Source organism: Triticum aestivum, chromosome 5A, assembly GCF_018294505.1.
Source record: "Triticum aestivum cultivar Chinese Spring chromosome 5A, IWGSC CS RefSeq v2.1, whole genome shotgun sequence".
Taxonomy (NCBI): domain Eukaryota; kingdom Viridiplantae; phylum Streptophyta; class Magnoliopsida; order Poales; family Poaceae; genus Triticum; species Triticum aestivum.
Genome location: NC_057806.1, coordinates 471,829,795 through 471,856,542, shown reverse-complemented (window position 1 = coordinate 471,856,542; position 26,748 = coordinate 471,829,795).

Sequence of the window (26,748 nt, the reverse complement as noted above, 5' to 3'; positions counted from 1 at the left end):
TTGGGATCACAAGGTAGTCATATAGTTCTACTGCCTTTGCAGATTATCAATGACTATTGTTAAAGCCTATATTTTGTCATTTTGACATTATAATTGCTTTACAAAGTGCTCTCCCACACATTTTACTAATTCATGACATAAGACATTACGAGTGAGTATCTACTGATTTCATCAGATTATACTCTCTAGTGTTGCGAGATCTACTCCATTTTGAAGATTATCTTCAAGGTGTCATATTTAGCAATTTGAGGTTCATGCTAATGGTTTCAAGATAACTTCTTGAAATACCCATTGATTTTGCTAAGTTCATTACAACATCAACCATGATGGTCCTTAATTTACTGGTTGTAAATTAATTATCTCTAGTTTACCCATAGAGGTAACATATGGCTATAGAATTTGAGGCATTCACCCTCAATGGCCACCACTGCCCTATCTGGGCCATGGACATCATGATCGCTCTTGTGTCTCATGGAATAATGTGTGCAATTCCGGATTCATCTCTGGTCAGGATCACACCGCTAACAGAAAAATGGTGTCTTATAAATCATAAGACATTAGATTCAGATCTTGGCATCTGGTTATTCTGTATCAGCAATTCCTGGGATACAATGAACCTCAAGGGCAAAGGTTTGAGTCTTACTTCAACCTTCAATCCGACATCACCAGCTGTGAAGGGACCCTATGAGCACGGAGAATGTGATGGTTGAATATGCCTCAACCGACATGTTTGGAGAGTATGAATAGTCTTTCAATCTCCTGAGTGGTCAATATAATTAATGTACATTTACGATGTTGTAACAATAACATAAGTATTGTTGTCATCGTCATATATTGTATATCATAATATATTGTATCAGCACTTTGATACAAATGCATTTGTATGTATTCTATATATCTGACGGTGATTTTCATATTGAGAATCTTTATGTCTATATATAGATTTCTACGGAAGTCAATCCGATGAAAAATGATATGTGCCTTGTGGACACATGCACCACAAACTCTATACCGAGGGAAGTCCAATGTTTCCACTCTCATTGAGAGAAATGAGATATTTTAAAATCGCTAGACGCGATAAGGTATTTGTTGGCTCAACTCGAGTCATATTTACTATTCCTGTGGGTACTCGAGTAACGTCGGGGTGCTTTATTGCTTCTCAGGTTTAACTCGTACCCTACTAAACTATGGAGGTATACGTTAAAATAGTTTCCATAGCGAAACTTATGATGACAACAAAGAGAAATAACTTCTTTTTACCATATGCAACGGATATGGCAAGCACATTCTCTGTGTATCATCTAGATTGTACTACACCTACGACACAACCCGTAGCACATGTTGTGTACGAAATAGTTTTACAGAGTGTCTTGTACATGACAAACTTGGCATACTCGCCTTGGTCATCGAGACATTGTGTTGAAATCGAAACTATCAGCAATTCCAATAGTTTATGATTATTATGATGCTAAATTCTAACAACATTTGGATTTTATATGCACTAAAAGTGACACAGGGAAGCTAATTTTAAGGCCCGCACACCTTAAAGTCTATGATGAACCACTCAGACTCCTTGAATGCATCAAGTTGAGATAAGTGGCTCTTCCGATCCATTGACTAGACTATTCAGGTATTCCATGGTTCTAAATGACATATCTACATGATGGTCTTAAGTGTGTGCTTTATTCACACGAAACAATTGGCTCATTATCCTGACATTGATTTCAAGCAAATCGAATGGATAACATTGCCGAATTCTCCTTGAGTGCCTTCTCTATGGCCCTTGGATTGAAGTTTAGCAATTTGTCCTAATGTCTAGACTCAAGATGGTTTGGTAGAATCCTATATCCAAAGAATTAAGCTCATTGCATTATCTTTACTTTGGAATTGCAACTTACCAACTTTACGTTGGAGTCATGCAGTTTTACACGCTCATGACATAACTGCATAATATTATTCTCCTCTATCTTTGATATGTGGATATCTACCAAGTATTTCCTATCTGCGATAATTCGGTTGCATACCGATATCACCACCCGACATACATCATTGGTCCCTCAAACATATAGTTGGGATCTATGTGAGGAATAACTGTATTTCCGTCAATACGTCAAGCCCCTTGAATTGGGAGTTATTTAAGGCCAGTATGTTGATTCAATGAGGAATATTTCCAGGCATTAGGGGGAGAATTCAAGTACCATAAGAATGCCAGGAAATTAGTGGAATGTTCAACACATTTCTGCCTCAAATCCACGTACTCAAAGATTTGAACCATGCGTTCAGAAGATTTGCAACACATCGCAAAGAACCTGCCATATTCATTTACTGACTATAAAGGTGTCACACAATCCTACAATCCTGCAAAAGTACGCCTGAAAGAGTGGAGGTACCAACAAAATCCACTCCACTCCCCTTTCAAAGCAACAGGGGGAGATGTATGGCAAAAGTACATCAGGATTCAGCTTCTCGCAAGCAAGGATATCAAGGCCTGTGAATAAGTAAATGCAAGTCAACTTCACGTTGACAGACACCTAATGGGTAGTATACACCCAGTGGATGGGAAACCTCCACCAACCCAGGTCATAGTGCACACAATGACCGAGACATCGGAATACCCGAATCAATCACATTGGGAAATCGCGAGCAGTCACCATGGGTAACGATATTTCATCAACTCTATATTGATATATAGATTCTGGAGAAACATATAACTGGAAATCTACAATTGTCGACATACATTTCTCAACTAGATTGCAAAACCTTTCACAAGATTCAGGTCCAAAGACCATGGCCATGGCAAAGTGTGAACAACACTCGGACTGAACTCAAGCAAAGGGTATAATCTAGGTAGAAATGATCTTACTCAATAATGGGAAGGTATTCATAAGCAATACCTACACCAGTTTTCTTCTGGAAACAGAATTGAGAACAACGAGGTGGTGAAACAACGAGCAAGTATTGTAGCACAAGGGTTCACGCAGATACCCATCTATTCTCCAGAGGTGGAATCTCTTTCCGATAACTTATATCATTGGCAGTACAAAATCATCTATCTCTGCAGTTGATAGATGTAGTGATTACATATCCATGTGGATCACCAGATTCAGACATATATGATTGATTTCCGATGGAATCTCAATTCTGAATCGAAATACAAAATGAAACATACATTGTGTAAAACTAGTAAGTCACCATACGACTTATTGTGGTCGGTACATATGGTACAACCGACGTAGTGAGTTCCTTATACAAAAGGATTACTCTTGCAAAGATGATTATCCGTGTTTGTATGTCTGCAATGACGACACATGTAATCATCTAATGACGGAGTTTAAATGAAGGATTTGGGTAAACCAAAACACCGCTCATTACTGCAACTTGAGCACCTTCATTCATGCATTATGGTATACTATGTTGTCTATATCCAAAATATATTGGAGAAATTCATTGTGAACAAATCTTATGCATCCATAACTCTCATGGTAGTTCATTCTCTAGACGTAGAGAAAGATATATTTAGACCAAGAGATGACAGAAATGAGATATTGGGACTCAATGTTCCATAATTCCATTGGATCCACCAAACACAATTGGTTGGTACTCAAGAATATCTTTCAATATCTCCAAGGCATCAAACATCTTGTCCTGGTTTTTCAGTTTCACAGAAAGTGTGAACACCAATATCATTGGATACATCGATCAGATCCCCACTATGTCAGATCGTAGACAAGCTTAGTGTTCCTACTAGGTGTGGTAGCCCCCTCATGAAGAGTCTTCGAAACAGACCTTATGGCTACATTCACCAACCATTATCTCAGTGATAAAATTTCTTGTGTTGCCCGAAAACAGGTTACATAATAAGCAATATCACTATATTGCATATCTTGCAAGTCAAATCATGCGAATGATTTGTTCAGCGGGTCTCTACCAACTTCTATGTTTTGGTATGTGACGGCTTCGAATTTTGCAAGAATCAGGGGGAGTATCTTCCTGAATTGTTCCTGTTCAATGCATCATATTATACTCTTTTTTCCCTTCATGAGTTTACTTTACAGGTTCTCATAAAGGTTTTTAATGAGGTAATATCAACATGAGATCATATGTCATACTTTTTGTTTTCCCCACCGGGTTTTTTTGGGAAAGTATATATGACATATTTATTGTCCTCTAAACTCTATGAGTTTTCTCGTATTGAGTTAAAAGAGATAATGACCATTATATGTTGTGCCATTTTCTCCTTATTTTTCCCACTGGGTTTGAAGGAGTTTTAGCAACATATCAAACACATATCTCCTCATATTTTTCCCACAGGGTTTTTGGAGGAGCTTTTTCAAGATGATGATACTTGCACTAACAAGCATGGATTAGGGGGAGTGTTAGGATTTAATTAATCCTATTAATGCTTGCTTTTCCTAATTGAGGCGGTTGTCTCATGCCCCTTCGGACGCACCCCTTCGGGGGCTATATATATATGTGTGTGTAATCCCATCATCAATAAAGACAACTGTTCACTTTACATCCTTGTCGATTGTCTCTCGTTCTCTACTCGAAATAAAAACAAGCCTTTTTATGAGTTCTCTCTCCTCCACCTCATTATTTATCCTACGTGGCATTTTTAAGATAGCATCATTGTACATGCCCTGAGGCTGGTCATAGTGGGGAGTAACTTAGACTAGTATCATGCATATGACACTAGCCTAAGTTACTATTTTCATAATGCAAAGTAACACAATAATAGTATCTTAGATGGCTTCATTTATTAGCTTGTATACTCATCTTGTCGTGGAAAGCACTATGTTACAGTAAAATATTATGTTACCACCTCTCATTAATTACTTACCACATAACCAAAAATTTCTTGAAGTGCGCTATGTTACTAGCTAAGTTACTCCCACTATGACTAGCCTGAGGACCATCTAGGTCGTCCGATCCTAATCAGGCCCACGCGAGCGATTTATTGACTTACTCCCTCCGTCCGGGTTTATCAGGCCTAAAGACAACTTCTCTTAGACCAAGACACATAGTAATTTGCTCACATTAATTCTTCCATTCCACTCCCAATGCACTCTCTCACATGCATGCAACCAATAAAAAAAATATGCATGAAGTGTATTAATTTCCCAGCCATGGCGCCAATAACAATGGCTTTCAATACAACCAATGAAAATGGTTGCATGCATGCATCTTTCCAAATCAAGGCCTTATAAAAAGGGACATGCTTGTGATGCTGAGAGGCCTAATAAACCCGGACGGAGGGAGTATTTGTTAATTGATTGCTTCCTTCTGCAAAGCACGCCCCCTGCCAGCTCTGATGCCTCTATCCGGCCATTTGTTCCTCCATAAATGTTGCTTCCCTAGTTTGTTTTCACTTCCGCAAATCAGGCAACACCTACTTCTATAAGTAACACGATTATCTGGAAGCGGCGATTCGGCGCCCGAGCGCAGATGCTCCCAAAATCTTCGTCGCACGTTCCACTCTCGGGATCGGGAGAAGTTGCGCCAACGCATCTGACACAAGCACGCGGAAAAGAGGCGTACGACAAAATACGGTACGAAACAGTGGTTCGTTGGTGGGTCCGCAGCGTATGGTCGCGATGGAGGACGCGCATATATTTCACGAGCCGTGGAACAGATAAAGAGTCCAAGACGTTACAGAAAAGGTGAGCCATTTTTTTTGAATAACCACATATATTTCATCAGACAAACATATTACAAAGAGTACACATGTGGTCATTACAGAAGACATACTCAGATGTCTTGCAATATTACAACAAAGACTTCACAAGAAGTAAAACTAGAATTTCACTTCGGTAGAATCTTGTGCCACGCCCAAACATCGCCCACCATCGTCCTCCTCCGCTGTTGAGGCAACGTCGAAGAAAGAGGGGAACCGCCTTCATACCAAGATCTAGAGGAGCACCTTTGCAAACAACGATGCTTTTCGAGCCGATGAACCGGACCGCCGCAAGCGATGAGACCGAGACTTTGTGGCACGTCGACCGGGGTTCTTCCCCGTGTCCACTAGATCCCATCATCGTCAACTTCATTCGACTAGGTCAAAGAAGAGGAACGCCGCTGCATTCCGCCATCCACGTACCCCACAGCAAGACACCAAACACAACCGCAACAGCCGGCACCAACGCCACTCGAGAAAGTGTGAAGCACCGACCATCAAACACAAATCTTACCGGATTTGAAGACCGGCAAGAAGACCGCGCCACCTGCTCCCCAGCATCGCCCATTAGAGCGCCACTGAGATGGAGGAAGAGCAAAAGCAAATTATTTTGACGCGGCGCCATCCATACCATTGATGCAGTACCTCTGAAAACAAACTATGCCTATCCTATATCCCTACCGGATAGAAACAACCAGGGTCCCTGCCCGCTCCCACTGCTGGAGTGGCAGACGGAGATGGACGAGGACCCACTGTCACCGACGACGTAGAGGAAATGACGTGATGGCGGCCTGATCTTTCGATGAGAGTAGGAATAACTATCGATTTGGCGGATTTTGACCTTGACGATCAAGCTATACTGTACCCGACGATACGTCTCGACAATCAGCAAACCAATCTCCAATGGTTATTGACCTTGCCGTAGGCACGATCAACCTGAACAACGAGGTTCGAGTTCCTGCAAGCAACTGAATAACCGGCAAGAACAAAGGTGAATTGCAACTGAAATTGCGGATAATAAACTGAGCACACAAACTAGATGGAAATGTTGGGGTTCCACTGTGGATCTGACAAGGCGGTAGTCCTACACGTCTCGTAGATGCGAATTGCAGCGATGGCTAGACAATACAATAAAACCCAAGTCTTAACCCTAACCTAAGCTAGCTATTTATTAAAAAACGATGTGCGCCTGAGTCGGTTCCCTGTGGCACGGTCGCCGTGCCGTACCAAGACCATACATTTCAAGAATGCATCGGTTAACTTGATGACGTGTAAGCATGTTGTGGTGTAGCGCACCAAAAAGTACACGTTACTCCTCTTGCTCCATTGAACCAAAACAAAATTGTCTGACCCCTGTAGCATTGCCTTCTTGCATGCATGCATGATGGATGGGACAGAGGTTCGATGGTTCAGGGCATGCATGTCTTTGATAATGAAGCATGCACACATAAGTGCCTAGAGCATGCATGGCTGCACCAAGTCACACTTAGCTTCTCAAGATCTTGCTTTCTTTAAAGAAATTCATAAGAAAGCTTTTCATAATCAGTTAAGAGAGTGTTATGATGACTTTGAAGGTTAGCAAACTTAGAATGAAGACTTTTAGATCGTCAGTTCGAGTTTGAACTCGATCCATTTCCTCACCCAACAGGTCATCGCTTTTATCTAGCAGATTTTGAACCCTTTCCAAAGCCTTTTGTTGTTTAGTGGCAATAGTAGCAAGCTTGGAATAGCTAGGTCCGAAATCATTAGATTCATCATCACTAGATTCAGACGAGGAGTATTCGGGTACCTTTGCACCTTTTGCCATGAGGCATGGTGCTGAAGATGATGGTTCTGGTTCGAAAGTCATCGTTTTGAGTGATTCCTTGAACTCATCAAACCAGGGATCATGACGAGTTTGATGACCTTCATAGTGTCAAATATTCCATCCCAGATAAGCTTCGCATTGCAAAGATGCATAATGCGCCTGAATTCATCTCTGGATAGGCAAGAGTAGATGATATCCCTCGCCATAGTGTCCAGCCAAGTGTACTTGCAAATATCATCAGCATGCAGCATCTTGCATAGATTGGTAAGGCCAATCTCAGTGATGGTCCACAGCTCGATGTTCATCGCCATGAGGCACTTCCTTATCATGGCCTTCCACTTGGGATAATCGTGACCGTCAAAGATGGGGCACGACACTTTCTTCATACCTGTGGTCGACATAACTAAAACTCCAGGTGGTTAAACCAAAATCACACAGAACAAGGGAGTACAAATACCAATTGAAAGTGCGTTATATCGACAAGAGGGGGAGGGTGAATAGGAGATTTTTACATATTCGTCACTGAGGAAATTCAACTTGAGGAATTTCCTAAGCAACAAACTACAAGCAGCGGAATAAGTACTCGGGTGCATGCATAACAAAGCAGTAGCATAGTCATCATGATGAAATGAAACATACACATAGCATAGGTAGCGTGAAAACAGGATAAGAAGGCTGAAGATAAGATGACCGAAGAATTAGGATTGAGGAAATTGATAAAGTCTTCAAACAGTAACGATCAAGCTCATCAACACATGAATGAGGAAATGAAAGGGTTGAGGAAATAGAACCAGTAGCTTGGTGAAGACAATGATTTTGTAGACCAGTTACAATTGTTGTGACAATCATACGTGTGGTTGGAGCGGCTAGGTATTTAAACCTGAGGACACACAGTCCTCACTGTATTCTCCTTGAGCTAAAGTCACACAGACCTCGCCCAATCACTCGTGGTAAGTCTTCAGATGACTTCCAAACCTTCACAGACTCGGTTACTTGGCGATCCACAGTTCCTCTTGGATGCTCTAACCATGACGCATAACCGTCTAGAGGATGCACATTCCTCGAAGGTAACAAGCGTTGCTTCCACGCAGGAACAATCTCTTCAGTGATGCTCAATCACTTTGGGTTGTAGGTGTTTGGGTTTGGGTTTTTCCTCACTCATGATTTTCGCTCAAAGTCCTCGGAGGATGGGATGCTCTCAATGACAAGTGTCGATTTCTCTCGGAGCATCCAACCATCTAGTGGTTGTAGGGGCGGCTATTTATAGCCGGGGAGCAGCCCAACATAATAAGACATAAATGCCCTTCAATGATATGACCGTTAGGTGGATAAGATATTTGGGATAGCTGACGTGCAGCACAACAATGGTCGGAAATTTGAGCTCTCAAATTCCTCAGGGCTATCATCTTCCTCACTTGTAGGCAATCCGCACTGGCGATTTCATAACTCCTTAGTCAGAACAAATTCCTCAGAGAACAGAAGAATTTCGTCTCTGTCATTGAAGAAATTGGCTGTTGTATGAGATTTCCAATGGCTTCACTCGAAAGGATTGGGAATGTGTAGGCTTTGAGATGAGCATCACGTGGAAAGTGTTTCCTTAGTTTTACCTCGACCCCCTTTAACAGTATGGTGTTTCCTATGACTCAAGAAAGAGAAAATAAAACTACGAAAACAAAAGTCTTCACGCTTCATAATCCTCACATCAAAATCAAAGTCTTCAAGGTCACACCAATTTCCTCATTTTCAAAGTTTTCAACTGAAGACATTCATTTTTAGGGGTCGACTTTCATCGTAAATATCAAAATCCTCATAGACTTATAGAATATGTGTATACCCATAAACACATTAGTCTCTTAACTTATAAGTCTTTGATACGTCCATTTTGCATCATGCTTTTATATCGATATTTATTGCATTATGAGCTATTATTACACATTATGTCACAATACTTATGCCTATTCTCTCTTGTTTTACAAGGTTTACATGAAGAGGGAGAATGCCGACACCTGGGATTTGGGGCTGGAAAATGAGCAAATATTAGAGACCTATTCTGCACAGCTCCAAAAGTCCTGAAACTTCATCGAAGTTATTTCCAGAATATATAAAAAATACTGAGCGCAAGAAGTACCAGAGGGGGCCACCCACCAGCCACGAGGGTGGGGGCGCGCCCTACCCCCTGGGCGCGCCCCCTACCTCGTGGGCCCCTTGGTGGCCCTCCGATGCCCATCTTGTGCTATATGAAGTCTTTCGTCCGAGAAAAAATCATAAGCAAGCTTACGGGACGAAACTCCGCCGCCACGAGGCGGAACCTTGGCGGAACCAATCTAGGGCTCTGGTGGAGCTGTTCTGCCGAGGAAACTTCCCTCCTGGAGAGGGAAATCATCACCATCGTCATCACCAACGATCCTCTCATCGGGAGCGGGTCAATCTCCATCAACATCTTCACCAGCACCATATCATCTCAAACCCTAGTTCATCTCTTGTATCCAATCTTTGTATCCAAACCTCATATTGGTACCTGTGGGTTGCTAGTAGTGTTGATTACTCCTTGTAGTTGATGCTAGTTAGTTTACTTGGTGGAAGATCATATGTTCAAATCCATTATGCATATTAATACCCCTCTGATTATGAACATGAATATGCTTTGTGAGTAGTTACATTTGTTCATGAGGACATGGGAGAAGTCTTGCTATTTGTAGTCATGTGAATTTGGTATTCGTTCGATATTTTGATGAGATGTATGTTGTTATCCCTCTAGTGGTGTCATGTGAACATCGACTACATGACACTTCACCATTGTTTGGGCCTAGAGGGAGGCATTGGGAAGTAATAATTAGATTATGGGTTGCTAGAGTGACAGAAGCTTAAACCCTAGTTTATGCGTTGCTTCGTAAGGGGCTGATTTGGATCCATATGTTTCATGCTATGGTTAGGTTTACCTTAATACTTCTGTTGTAGTTGAGGATGCTTGCAATGGGGGTTAATCATAAGTGGGATGCTCGTCCAAGTAAGGACAGTACCCAAGCACCGGTCCACCCACATATCAAATTATCAAAGTACCGAATGTGAATCATATGAACGTGATGAAAACTAGCTTGGCGATAATTCCCATGTGTCCTCGGGAGCGCTTTCCTTCATATAAGAGTTTTTCCAGGCTTGTCCTTTGCTACAAAAAGGGTTGGGCCATCTTGCTGCACCTTATTTACTTTTATTACTTGCTACTCGTTACAAATTACCTTATCACAAAACTATCTGTTACCGATAATTTCAGTGCTTGCAGAGAATACCTTAATGAAAACTGCTTATCATTTCCTTTTGCTCCTCGTTGGGTTCGACACTCTTACTTATCGAAAGGACTACGATAGATCCCCTATACTTGTGGGTCATCAAGACTCTTTTCTTGCGCCGTTGCCGGGGAGTGAAGCGCCTTTGGCAGGTGGAATTTGGTAAGGAAAAATTTATATAGTGTGCTAAAATTTACTGTCACTTGTTACTATGGAAAGTAATCCTTTGAGGGGCTTGTTTGGGGTATCTTCACCCCGACCAGTAGAGCAAATAGTTGTTCCTCAACCTACTGAACCTACTGAAAATGTTTACTTTGAAATTCCTTCGGGTATGATAGAGAAACTGCTAGCTAATCCTTTTGCAGGAGATGGAACATTACATCTCGACTTACACTTAATCTATGTGGATGAGGTTTGTGGATTATTTAAGCTTGCAGGTATGCCCAATGATGTTATCAAGAAGAAGGTCTTCCCTTTATCTTTGAAGGGAGATGCATTGACATGGTATAGGCTATGTGATGATATGGGATCATGGGACTACAAACGGTTGAAAGTGGAATTCCATCGGAAGTTTTATCCTATGCATCTTGTTCATCGTGATCATAATTATATATATATATATATAATTTTTGGCCTCGCAAAGGAGAAAGCATTGCTCAAGCTTGGGGGAGGCTTAAGTCAATGTTATATTCATGCCCCAATCATGAGCTCTCAAGAGAAATGATTATTCAAAATTTTTATGCTCGACTTTCTGACAACAATCGCTCCATGCTCGATACTTCTTGTACTGGTTCCTTTATGATGAAGACTATTGAATTCAAATGGAATTTATTGGAGAGAATTAAATGCAACTCTGAAGATTGGGTTCTCGACGAAGGTAAGGAGTCAGGTGTAACACCTAAGTTTGATTGTGTTAAATCTTTTATGGATACCGATGTTTTCCGTAAATTTAGCACTAAATATGGACTTGACTCTGAGATAGTAGCTTCTTTCTATGAATCCTTTGCTACTCATGTTGATCTCCCTAAGGAGAAGTGGTTTAAATACCATTCTCCCATAGAAGTAAAAGTAGTTGAACCTATTAAAATTGAAGAAAAGATTATGACCTATAATGATCCTATTGTTCCTACTGCTGATGTTAAGAAACCACCTTTCCCTGTTAGAATAAAGGATCATGCTAAAGCTTCAACTATGGTTCGTAAAAGTAATATTAGAACATATGCACCCCCTGAGCAAGTTAAAGTTGAACCTAATATTGCTATTGTTAAAGATCTCTTGGCTGATAATATTGATGGGCATGTTATTTACTTCTGTGATGAGACTGCTAGAATTGCTAAACCTGGTGCTAAAGATAAACATAGACCTGTGGTAGGCATGCCTGTTATTTCTGTTAAAATAGGAGACCATTGTTATCATGGCTTGTGTGATATGGGTGCTAGTGCTAGTGCAATACCTATTTGCTTATACAAATAAATTATGCATGATATTGCACCAGCTGAGATAGAAGATATCGATGTTACCATTAAGCTTGCTAATAGAGATACTATTTCACCAATTGGGGTTGTTAGAGATGTTGAAGTATTGTGTGGGAAGGTTAAATATCCTGCTGATTTTCTTGTTCTTGGTTCCCCACAAGATAGCTTTTGTCCCATTATATTTGGTAGACCCTTCTTAAATACTGTTAATGCTAGGATAGACTGCGAAAAGGATGTTGTTACTATTGGTTTGGGTGATATGTCTCATGAGTTTAACTTCTCTAAATTTCATAGACAAACCCATGATGAAGAATTGTCTAGTAAAGATGAAATTATTGGTCTTGCTTCTATTGCTATGCCTCCTAATGATCCTTTAGAACAATATTTGCTAGACCATGAGAATGATATGTTTATGAAAGAAAGAAGGGAAATAGATGAAGTATTCTTTAAACAAGGACCCATTCTGAAACACAATTTGCCTGTTGAAATCCTAGGGGATCCTCCTCCACCCAAGGGTGATCCTGTGTTTGAGCTTAAACCACTGCCTAATACTCTTAAATATGCTTATCTTGATCAAAGGAAGATATATCCTGTTATTATTAGTGCTAACCTTTCAGAGAAGGAGGAAGAAAAATTATTGAAAACTCTGAAGAAGCATCGTGCTGCTATTGGATATACTCTTGATGATCTTAAGGGCATTAGTCCCACTCTATGTCAACACAAAATAAACTTAGATAAAGATGCCAAACCAGTTATTGATCACCAACGACGGCTAAATCCTAAGATGAAAGAAGTGGTAAGAAAAGAAATACTAAAGCTCCTTGAGGCAGGTATAATTTATCCCGTTGCTGATAGTTAGTGGGTAAGTCCTGTCCATTGTGTCCCTAAGAAGGGAGGTATCACTATCGTTCCTAATGATAAAGATGAATTGATTCCGCAAAGAATTATTACAGGTTAAAGGATGGTAATTGATTTCCGCAAATTAAATAAAGCTACTAAAAAGATCATTACCCTTTGCCTTTTACTGATCAAATTCTAGAAAGATTATCTAAACATACACACTTTTGCTTTCTAGATGGTTACTCTGGTTTCTCTCAAATACATGTGTCAGCTGATGATCAAGCTAAGACCACTTTTAGTTGCCTTTCGGTACCTTTTCTTATAGACGTATGCCTTTGAAGGAAATATGCCCTAGAGGCAATAATAAAGTTATTATTTATTTCCTTATATCATGATAAATGTTTATTATTCATGCTAAAATTGTATTAACCGGAAACATAATACTTGTGTGAATACATAGATAAACAGAGTGTCACTAGTATGCCTCTACTTGACTAGCTCGTTGATCAAAGATGGTTATGTTTCCTAGCCATAGACATGAGTTGTCATTTGATTAACGGGATCACATCATTAGGAGAATGATGTGATTGACTTGACCCATTCCGTTAGCTTAGCACTTGATCGTTTAGTATGTTGCTATTGCTTTCTTCATGACTTATACATGTTCCTATGACTATGAGATTATGCAACTCCTGTTTACCGGAGGAACACTTTGTGTGCTACCAAATGTCACAATGTAACTGGGTGATTATAGAGGTACTCTACAGGTGTCTCCGAAGGTATTTGTTGGGTTGGCGTATTTCGAGATTAGGATTTGTCACTCTGATTGTCGGAGAGATATCTCTGGGCCCACTCGGTAATGCACATCAATTAAAGCCTTGCAAGCATTGCAACTAATGAGTTAGTTGCGGGATGATGTATTACGGAACAAGTAAATAGACTTGCCGGTAACAAGATTGAACTAGGTATTGAGATACCGACGATCGAATCTCGGGCAAGTAACATACCGATGACAAAGGGAACAACGTATGTTGTTATGCGGTCTGACCGATAAATATCTTCGTAGAATATGTGGGAGCCAATATGAGCATCCAGGTTCCGCTATTGGTTATTGACCGGAGACGTGTCTCTGTCATGTCTACATAGTTCTCGAACCCGTAGGGTCCGCACGCTTAAAGTTTCGATGACGGTTATATTATGAGTTTATGAGTTTTGATGTACCGAAGGTTTTTCGGAGTCCCGGATGTGATCACGGACATGACAAGGAGTCCCGAAATGGTCGAGACATGAAGATTGATATATTGGAAGCCTATATTTGGATATCGGAAATGTTCCGGGTGAAATCGAGATTTTACCGGAGTACCGAGGGGTTACCGGAACCCCCCGGGGTCTTAATGGGCCATAGTGGGCCTTAGTGGAGAAAGAGGAGAGGCGGCTAGGCCAGGGCCGCGCCCCCTCCCCCTCTAGTCCAAATAGGACAAGGAGAGGGGGGCGGCGCCCCCCTTTCCTTCCTCTCTCCCTCCTCTTTCCCCCTTCTCCTAATCCAACAAGGAAGGGAGGGAGTCCTACTCCCGATGGGAGTAGGACTCCTCCTGGCGCACCTCCTCCTAGCCGGCCGCACCTCCCCCTTGCTCCTTTATATACGGGGGCAGGGGGGCACCCCATAGACACAACAATTGATTTGATCTTTTAGCCGTGTGCGGTGCCCCCGTCCACCGTAGTCCACCTCGGTAATATTGTAGCAGTGCTTAGGCGAAGCCCTGCGTCGGTAGAACATCATCATCATCACCACAATGTCGTGCTGACGAAACTCTCCCTCAACACTCGGCTGGATCGGAGTTCGAGAGACGTCATCAGGCTGAACGTGTGCTGAACTCGGAGGTGCCGTGTGTTCGGTACTTGATCGGTCAGATCGTGAAGACGTACAACTACATCAACCGCGTTGTGCTAACGCTTCCGCTTTTGGTCTACGAGGGTACGTGGACAACACTCTCCCCTCTCATTGCTATGCATCACCATGATCTTGCGTGTGCGTAGGATATTTTTTTTGAAATTACTACGTTCCCCAACAGTGGCATCCGAGCCAGGTTTTATGCGTAAGTGTCATATGCACGAGTAGAACACAAGTGAGTTATGGGCGATGTAAGTCATACTGCTTACGGGCACGTCATACTTTGGTTCGGCAGTATTGTTGGATGAAGCGGCCCGGACCGACATTACGCTACGCTTACGCGAGACTGGTTCTACCGACGTGCTTTGCACACAGGTGGCTGGCAGGTGTCAGTTTCTCCAACTTTAGTTGAACCGAGTGTGGCTACACCCGGTCCTTGCGAAGCTTAAAACAACACCAACTTGACAACTATCATTGTGGTTTTGATATGTAGGTAAGAACGGTTCTTGCTCAGCCCATAGCAGCCACGTAAAACTTGCAACAACAAAGTAGAGGACGTCTAACTTATTTTTGCAGGGCATGTTGTGATGTGATATGGTCAAAGCATGATGCTAAATTTTATTGTATGAGATGATCATGTTTTGTAACCGAGTTATCGGCAACTGGTAGGAGCCATATCGTTGTTGCTTTATTGTATGCAATGCAATCGCCATGTAATGCTTTACTTTATCACTAAGCGGTAGTGATAGTCGTGGAAGCATAAGATTGGCGAGACGACAACGATGCTATGATGGAGATCAAGGTGTCGCGCCGGTGACGATGGTGATCATAACGGTGCTTCGGAGATGGAGATCACAAGCACAAGATGGTGATGTCTATATCATATCACTTATATTGATTGCATGTGATGTTTATCTTTTATGCATCTTATCTTGCTTTGATTGACGGTAGCATTATAAGATGATCTCTCACTAAATTTCAAGATAAAAGTGTTCTCCCTGAGTATGCACCGTTGCCAAAGTTCGTCATGCCCAGACACCACGTGATGATCGGGTGTGATAAGCTCTACGTCCATCTACAACGGGTGCAAGCCAGTTTTGTACATGCAGAATACTCAGGTTAAACTTGATGAGCCTAGCATATGCAGATATGGCCTTGGAACACTGAGACTGAAAGGTCGAGCGTGAATCATATAGTAGATATGATCAACACAGTGATGTTCACCATTGAAAGCTACTCCATTTCACATGATGATCGGTTATGGTTTAGTTGATTTGGATCACGTGATCACTTAGAGGATTAGAGGGATGTCTATCTAAGTGGGAGTTCTTAAGTAATATGATTAATTTAACTTAAATTTATCATGAACTTAGTACCTGATAGTATCTTGCTTGTCTATGTTGATTGTAGATAGATGGCCCGTGCTGTTGTTCCGTTGAATTTTAATGCGTTCCTTGAGAAAGCAAAGTTGAAATATGATGGTAGCAATTACACGGACTGGGTCCGTAACTTGAGGATTATCCTCATTGCTGCACAGAAGAATTATGTCCTGGAAGCACCACTAGGTGCCAAACCTGCTGCAGGAGCAACACCAGATGTTATAAACGTCTGGCAAAGCAAAGCTGATGACTACTCGATAGTTCAGTGTGCCATGCTTTATGGCTTAGAACCAAGACTTCAATGACGTTTTGAACGTCATGGAGCATATGAGATGTTCCAGGAGTTGAAGTTAATATTTCAAGCAAATGCCCAGATTGAGAGATATGAAGTCTCCAATAAGTTCTACAGCTGCAAGATGGAGGAGAATAGTTCTGCCAGTGAGCATATACTCAAAATTTCTGGGTATAATAATCACTTGATTCAACTGGGAGTTAATCTTCCGAATGATAGCATCATTGACATAATTCTTCAATCACTGCCACCAAGCTACAAGAGCTTCGTGATGAACTATAACATGCAAGGGATGGATAAGACAATTCCCGAGCTCTTCGCAATGCTAAAGGCTGCAGAGGTAGAAATCAAGAAGGAGCATCAAGTGTTGATGGTCAATAAGACCACCAGTTTCAAGAAAAAGGGCAAAGGGAAGAAGAAGTGGAATTTCAAGAAGAACAGCAAACAAGTTGCTGCTCAAGAGAAGAAACCCAAGTCTGGACCTAAGCCTGAGACTGAGTTCTTCTACTGCAAGCACACTGGTCACTGGAAGCGGAACTGCCCCAAGTATTTGGCGGATAAGAAGGATGGCAAGGTGAACAAAGGTATATGTGATATACATGTTATTGATGTGTACCTTACCAGAGCTCGCAGTAGCACCTGGGTATTTGATACTGGTTCTGTTGCTAATATTTGCAACTCAAAACAGGGACTACGGATTAAGCGAACACTGGCCAAGGACGAGGTGACGATGCGCGTGGGAAACAGTTCCAAAGTCGATGTGATCGCCGTCGGCACGCTACCTCTACATATACCTTCGGGATTAGTATTAGACCTAAATAATTGTTATTTGGTGCCATCGTTAAGCATGAACATTATATCTGGATCTTGTTTGATGCGAGATGGTTATTCATTTAAATCAGAGAATAATGGTTGTGCTATTTATACGAGTAATATCTTTTATGGTCATGCACCCTTGAAGAGTGGTCTATTTTTGATGAATCTCGAAAGTAGTGATACACATATTCATAATGTCGAAGCCAAAAGATGCAGAGTTGATAATGATAGTGCAACTTATTTGTGGCACTGTCGTTTAGGTCATATCGGTGTAAAGCGCATGAAGAAACTCCATACTGATGGACTTTTGGAACCACTTGATTATGAATCACTTGGTACTTGCGAACCGTGCCTCATGGGCAAGATGACTAAAATGCCGTTCTCCAGAACTATGGAGCGAGCAACTGATTTATTGGAGATCATACATACTGATGTATGTGGACCAATGAATATTGAGGCTCGCGGCGGGTATCATTATTTTCTCACCTTCACAGATGATTTAAGCAGATATGGGTATATCTACTTAATGAAACATAAGTCTGAAACATTTGAAAAGTTCAAAGAATTTTAGAGTGAAGTTGAAAATCATTGTAACAAGAAAATAAAGTTTCTACGATCTGATCATGGAGGAGAGTATTTGAGTTACGAGTTTGGTCTACATTTGAAACAATGCGGAATAGTTTTGCAACTCACGCCACCCGGAACAACACAGCGTAATGGTGTGTCCGAACATCGTAATCGTACTTTACTAGATATGGTGCGATCTATGATGTCTCTTACTGATTTACCGCTATCATTTTGGGGTTATGCTTTAGATACGGCCGCATTCACGTTAAATAGGCCACCATCGAAATCCATTGAGACGGCGCCTTATGAACTGTGGTTTGGCAAGAAACCAAAGTTGTCATTTCTTAAAGTTTGGGGCCGCGATGCTTATATGAAAAAGCTTCAACCTGATAAGCTAGAACCCAAATCGGAGAAATGTGTCTTCATAGGATACCCAAAGGAGACTGTTGGGTACACCTTCTATCACATATCCGAAGGCAAGACTTCCGTTGCTAAGAATGGATCCTTTCTAGAGAAGGAGTTTCTCTCGAAAGAAGTGAGTGGGAGGAAAGTAGAACTTGATGAGGTAACCATACCTGCTCCCTTATTGGAAAGTAGTTCATCACAGAAACTAGTTCCTGTGACATCTATACCAATTAGTGAGGAAGTTAATGACGATGATCATGGAACTTTAGATCAAGTTGTTACTGAACCTCATAGGTTAACCAGAGTAAGATCCACACCAGAGTGCTACAGTAATCCTGTTCTGGAGGTTATGTTACTAGACCATGACGAACCTACGAACTATGAAGAAGCAATGGTGAGCCCAGATTTCGCAAAATGGCTTGAGGCCATGAAATCTGAGATGGGATCCATGTATGAGAACAAAGTGTGGACTTTGGTTGACTTGCCCGATGATCGGCAAGCCATTGAGAATAAACGGATCTTCAATAAGAAGACTGACGCTGACGTAATATTACTGTCTATAAAGCTCGACTTGTTGCGAAAGGTTTTCGACAAGTTCAAGGGATTGACTACGATGAGACCTTCTCACCCGTAGCGATGCTTAAGTCAGTCCGAATCATGTTAGCAATTGCCGCATTTTATGATTGTGAAATTTGGCAAAAGGACGTAAAAACTGCATTCCTGAATGGATTTCTGGAAGAAGAGTTGTATATGATGCAACTGGAAGGTTTTGTCGATCCAAAGGGAGCTAACAAAGTGTTCAAGCTCCAGCGATCCACTTACGGACTGGTGCAAGCCTCTCGGAGTTGGAATAAACGCTTTGATAGTGTGATCAAAGCATTTGGTTTTGTAAAGACTTTTGGAGAAGCCTGTATTTATAAGATAGTGAGTGGGAGCTCTGTAGCATTTCTGATATTATATGTGGATGACATATTGCTAATTGGAAATGATATAGAATTTCTGGATAGCATAAAGGGATACTTGAATAAGAGTTTTTCAATGAAAAACCTCGGTGAAGCTGCTTATATATTGGGAATCAAGATCTATAGAGATAGATCAAGATGCTTAATTGGACTTTCACAAAGAACAAACCTTGACAAAGTTTTGAAGAAGTTCAAAATGGATCAAGAAAAGAAAGGGTTCTTGCCTGTGTTGCAAGGTGTGAAGTTGAGTAAGACTCAATGCCCGACCACTGCAGAAGATAGAGAGAAGATGAAAGATTTTCCCTATGCTTCATCCATAGGCTCTATCATGTATGCAATGCTGTGTACCAGACCTGATGTGTGCCTTGCTATAAGTCTAGCAGGGAGGTACGAAAGTAATCCAGGAGTGGATCACTGGACAACGGTCAAGAACATCCTGAAATACCTGAAAAGGACTAAGGATATGTTTCTCGTTTATGGAGGTGACAAAGAGCTCATTGTAAATGGTTACGTTGATGCAAGCTTTGACACTGATTCGGACGATTCTAAATCGCAAACCGGATACGTGTTTACATTGAACGGTGGAGCTGTCAGTTGGTGCAGTTCTAAACAAAGCATCATGGCGGGATCTACGTGTGAAGCGGAGTACATAGCTGCTTCGGAAGCAGCAAATGAAGGAGTCTGGATGAAGGAGTTCATATCCGATCTAGGTGTCATACCTAGTGCATCGGGTCCAATGAAAATCTTTTGTGACAATACTGGAGCAATTGCCTTGGCGAAGGAATCCAGATTTCACAAGAGAACCAAGCACATCAAGAGAAGCTTCAATTCCATCCGGGATCTAGTCCAGGTGGGAGACATAGAAATTTGCAAGATACATACGGATCTGAATGTTGCAGACCCGTTGACTAAGCCTCTTCCACGAGCAAAACATGATCAACACCAAGACTCCATGGGTGTTAGAATCATTACCGTGTAATCTAGACTATTGACTCTAGTGCAAGTGGGAGACTGAGGGAAATATGCCCTAGAGGCAATAATAAAGTTATTATTTATTTCCTTATATCATGATAAATGTTTATTATTCATGCTAGAATTGTATTAACCGAAAACATAATACTTGTGTGAATACATAGACAAACAGAGTGTCACTAGTATGCCTCTATTTGACTAGCTCATTGATCAAAGATGGTTATGTTTCCTAGCCATAGACATGAGTTGTCATTTGATTAACGGGATCACATCATTAGAAGAATGATGTGATTGACTTGACCATTTCCGTTAGCTTAGCACTCGATCGTTTAGTATGTTACTATTGCTTTCTTCATGACTTATACATGTTCCTATGACTATGAGATTATGCAACTCCTGTTTACCGGAGGAACACTTTGTGTGCTACCAAACGTCACAACGTAACTGGGTGATTATAAAGCTACTCTGCATGTGTCTCCGAAGGTATTTGTTGGGTTGGCGCATTTCGAGATTAGGATTTGTCACTCCGATTGTCAGAGAGGTATCTCCGGGCCCACTAGGTAATGCACATCAATTAAAGCCTTGCAAGCATTGTAACTAATGAGTTAGTTGCGGGATGATGTATTACGGAATGAGTAAAGAGACTTGTCGGTAATGAGGTTGAACTAGGTATTGAGATCCCGACAATCGAATCTTGGGCAAGTAACATACTGATGACAAAGGGAACAACGTATGTTGTTATGTGGTCTGACCGATAAAGATCTTCGTAGAATATGTGGGAGCCAATATGAGCATCCAGGTTCCGCTATTGGTTATTGACCGGAGACGTTTCTCGGTCATGTCTACATAGTTCTCGAACCCGTAGGGTCCGCATGCTTAAAGTTTCGATGACGTTTATATTATGAGTTTATGAGTTTTGATGTACCGAATGTTGTTCGGAGTCCCGGATGTGATCACGGACATGACGAGGAGTCTCGAAATGGTCGAGACATGAAGATTGATATATTGGAAGCCTATATTTGGATATCGAAAATGTTCCGGGTGAAATCGGGATTTTACTGGAGTACCGAGGGGATACCGGAACCCCCCGGGGTCTTAATGGGCCATAGTGGGCCTTAGTGGAGAAAGAGGAGAGGTGGCTAGGGCAGGGCCGCTCGCCCCTCCCCCTCTAGTTCGAATAGGACAAGGAGAGGGGGGCGGCGCCCCCCTTTCCTTCCTTCCTCCCTCCTCTTTCCCCCTTCTCCTAATCCAACAAGGAAGGGAGGGAGTCCTACTCCCGGTGGGAGTAGGACTCGTCCTAGCGCGCCTCCTCCTAGCCGACCGCATCTGCCCCCTTGCTCTTTTATATACGGGGGCAGGGGGGCACCCCATAGACACAACAATTGATTTGATCTTTTAGCCGTGTGCGGTGCCCCCCTCCACCATAGTCCACCTCGATAATACTATAGCGGTGCTTTGGTGAAGCCCTGCGTCGGTAGAACATCATCATCGTCACCACGCCGCCGTGCTGACGAAACTCTCCCTCAACACTCGGCTGGATCGAAGTTCAAGGGACGTCATCGGGCTGAACATGTGCTGAACTCAGAGGTGTCGTGCGTTCGGTACTTGATCGGTCGGATCGTGAAGACGTACGACTACATCAACCACGTTGTGCTAACGCTTCCACTTTCGGTCTACGAGGGTACGTGGACAACACTCTCCCCTCTCGTTGCTATCCATCACCATGATCTTGCGTGTGCATAGAAATTTTTGTTGAAATTACTATGTTCCCCAAAAGCCTTTTGTTTTATGTAATGCACCTGCTACCTTTCAAAGATGCATGATGGCTATATTCTCTGACTTTTGTGAAAAGATTTGTGAGGTTTTCATGGACGATTTCTCCGTTTATGGATCCTCTTTTGATTATTGCTTGAGCAACCTTGATCTAGTTTTGCAGAGATGTGAAGAAACTAATCTTGTCTTGAATTGGGAGAAGTGCCACTTTATGGTTAATGAAGGCATTGTCTTGGGGCATAAAATTTCTAAAAGAGGTATTGAAGTTGACAAAGCTAAAGTTGATGCTATTGAAAAGATGCCGTGTCCCAAGGACATCAAAGGTATAAGAAGTTTCCTTGGTCATGCTGGTTTTTATAGGAGGTTCATTAAGGACTTCTCAAAAATTTCTCGGCCTCTGACTAACCTATTATAAAAAGATATTCTTTTTGTCTTTGATGATGATGATTGTGTAGAAGCATTTGAAATACTTAAGAAAGCATTGATTTCTGCACCTATTATTCAGCCACCTGATTGGAATTTACCCTTTGAAATTAGGTGTGATGCTAGTGATTATGTTGTAGGTGCTGTTCTAGGGCAAAGAGTTGATAAGAAATTAAATGTTATTCAATATGCTAGTAAAACTCTAGACAATGCCCAGAGAAATTATGCTACTACTGAAAAAGAATTTTTAGCAGTTGTATTTGCTTGTGATAAGTTCAGACCTTATATTGTTGATTCTAAAGTAACTATTCACATTGATCATGCTGCTATTAAATTTCTTATGGAAAAGAAAGATGCTAAAACTAGACTTATTAGATGGGTTATCTTGCTACAAGAATTTGATTTGCATATTATTGATAGGAAGGGAGCTGAGAACCCCATTGCAGACAACTTATCTAGGTTAGAGAATGTTCTTGATGACCCACTACCTATTGATGATAGCTTTCCTGATTAACAATTAAATGTCATAAATGCTTCTCGTACTGCTCCGTGGTATGCTGATTATGCTAATTACATTGTTGCTAAATTTATACCACCTAGTTTCACATACCAGCAAAAGAAAAAGTTCTTCTATGATTTAAGGCATTACTTTTGGGATGAACCACATCTTTATAAAGAAGGAGTAGATGGTGTTATTAGACGTTGCGTACCTGAGCATGAACGGGAACAGATCCTACGCAAGTGTCACTCTGAGGCTTATGGAGGACACCATGCTGGAGATAGAACTGGACATAAGGTATTGCAATCTGGTTTTTATTGGCCTACTCTCTTCAAGGATGCCCATAAGTTTGTCTTGTCTTGTGATGAATGTGAAAGAATTCGTAATATTAGTAGACGTCAATAAATGCCTATGAATTATTCACTTGTTATTGAACCATTTGATGTTTTGGGCTTTGATTATATGGGACTCTTTCTTTCCTCTAACGGGTATACACATATTTTAGTCGCGGTTGATTACGTTACTAAGTGGGTAGAAGCTATTCCAACTAGTAGTGTTGATCATAACACCTCTATTAAGATGCTTAAAGAAGTTATTTTCCCGAGGTTTGGAGTCCCTAGATATTCAATGACTAATGGTGGTTCACATTTTATTCATGGTGCCTTTCGTAAAATGCTTGCTAAGTATGATGTTAATCATTGAACTGCATGTCCATATAAACCCATAGTCTATTGGTCAAGTAGAATTAAGTAATAGAGAGCTCAAATTAATTTTGCAAAAGACTGTTAATAGATCTAGAAAGAATTGGTCCAAGAAGCTTGATGATGCATTATGGGCTTATAGAACTGCATATAAAAATCCTATGGGTATGTCTCCGTATAAAATGGTTTATGGCAAAGCATGTCACTTACCTCTTGAATTAGAACATAAGGCATATTGGGCTATTAAAGAGCTCAACTATGACTTCAAACTTGCTGGTGAGAAGAGGCTTTTTGACATTAGCTCACTTGACGAATGGAGAACCCAAGCCTACGAAAATGCCAACTTGTTTAAAGAAAAAGTTTAAAGATGGCATGACAAAAGGATACAAAAGCGTGAGTTCAATGTAGGTGATTATGTATTGCTATACAACTCTCGTTTAAGTTTTTTTTTGCAGGCAAACTTCTCTCTAAATGGGAAGGTCCTTACGTTATCGAGGAGGTCTATTGTTCCGGTGCCATAAAAATCAACAACTTCGAAGGCACAAATCCGAGGGTGGTGAACAGTCAAAGAATCAAACATTATATCTCAGGTAATCCTATAAATGTTGAAACTAATATTATCAAAACCATAACCCTGGAGGAATACATAAGGGACACTTTCCAGAACGTTTCAGACCCCGAAAAGGAATAGGTATATGGTACGGTAAGTAAATTGACTCCAAAACAGTTCTAATGGCAATTTTTCTCCATTTTGGAATATTTAGACTATCCATGAGGGTGGAGGGCGCGCCCTACCCCCTTGGGAACGCCCCCTGCCTCGTGGACACCTCGTGTGCTCTCCGGACTCCGTTTTCTTGCATGATACTTCTTTTAGTCGGTAAAGATTCATTATATAATCTCCCGAAGGTTTTGACCACCGTACCATGCAAATATCCTCTGTTCTTGTGTCGAGCTGTTTTCTGTCAGGGTTGTCAAGGCCAGGCATCATGCCGTCCCCCTCCCCCAACAATGGTGACAACGATGCTTGGCTAATTAAGATAGAACCGAAGAGGGAAGAACCTATGGAGATCAACAAGGATGAAGGGATCAACAAGGCCACGGAGGACCAAGTTCCGGCAGCAGAAGACATCCTTCAACTTGATCACAATCTTCTTACCCCAACTGAGATCGAAGCTTTCAAGATGATTGAGTTATCTCGTATACAAAACAAGTATCTCACACGTGAAAATATTTTGTTGAAGGAGCATATCATCGCACTCAAGGGCATTATCCGCAAGTTGGTGGACCTCCTACGCTCGATATGCGACTATCCATCATCACCAACACCCTCTTCACCGACAAAGAAGGAGATATAAACACATGAGTATGGGCACTCCCCTTGGCAACTGCCAAGCTTGGGGGAGTGCCCCGGTAACGTATCACCATCACTTTTATCTTTACTGTTTTTCTTAGTTCGATCCTTTTGGTAATATCTTGATCTAGTAGAATAAAGCTTTAGTATGATCCAGTTGTGAGTTTTGCTTTATGATCCCTTTATGTAATCGAGTCCATGAGCTATATATAATAAAGATTAGTGTTGAGTCAAGGGATTGATTATTTTGCTATGATCTTGAGGGAATAAAATAAAAGAGAAAGAATAAAAATAAATAAAGCGATCATATGGATCTTATGGAGAGTAATGAGCTCACATATGAAGAGTATGATGAATAAAAGTTGTTGAGAGTTAACAAACATAGTTTTGGTCATCGTTGCAATTAATAAAAAGTAATAAAGAAAGAGAGGTTCACATATAAATATACTATCTTGGACATCTTTTATGATTGTGAGTACTCATTAAAGTATGACATGCTAAGAGTTGACGTTGGACAAGGAAGACAACATAATGGGTTATGTTTTCTTACATCTGAGATAAATTATATTGTCATGGATCATCCAACATGTCCAACTTGCCTTTCTCCCTCATGCTAGCCAATTCTTTGCACCAAGTAGAAATACTACTTGTGCTTCCAAATACCCTTAAAACCAGTTTTGCCATGAGAGTCCACCATATCTACCTATGGATTGAGTAAGATCCTTCAAGTAAGTTTTCATCGGTGCAAGCAATAAAAATTGCTCTCTAAATATGTATGACTTATTAGTGTGGAGAAAATAAGCTTTATACGATCTTGTGATGTGGAATAAATAAAAGCGACGGACTGCATAATAAAGGTCCATATCACAAGTGGCAATATAAAGTGACGTTCTTTCACATTAAGATTTTGTGCATCCAACCATAGAAGCGCATGACAACCTCCGCTTCCCTCTGAGAAGGGCCTATCTTTTACTTTTATCTTCTACCTTACATAAGAGTCATGGTGATCTTCACCTTTACTTTTTACATTTTATCCTTTGGCAAGCACAATGTGTTGGAAAGATCCTGATATATATAGCTAATTGGATGTGAGTCTTCATGAATTATTATTGTTGACATTACCCTTGAGGTAAAACGTTGGGAGGCAAAACTATAAGCCCCTATCTTTCTCTGTGTCCAATTAAAACTTCATACCCATAAATATTGCATGAGTGTTATCAATTGTGAAAGACTAAAAGATGGTTGAGTATGTGGACTTGCAGAAAAGCTCTTATATTGACTCTTTCCTATGTTATGATAAATTGCAATTGCCTCAATGACTAAGATTAGAGTTTGTTGGTTCTCAATGAAGTTTATGATTCATACTTGAAATTGTGATTGAATTGTTACTTTAGCATAAGAGATCATATGACAATATATATATATATATATATGCATGTATATATATATGTTGCTGTTCTAAGAATGATCATGATGCCCTCATGTCCGTATTTTATTTTTATTGACACCTCTATCTCTAAACATGTGGACATATTTTTCGGTTTCGGCTTTCGCTTGAGGACAAACGAGGTCTAAGCTTGGGGGAGTTGATACAAACATTTTGCATCATGCTTTTATATCGATATTTATTGCATTAT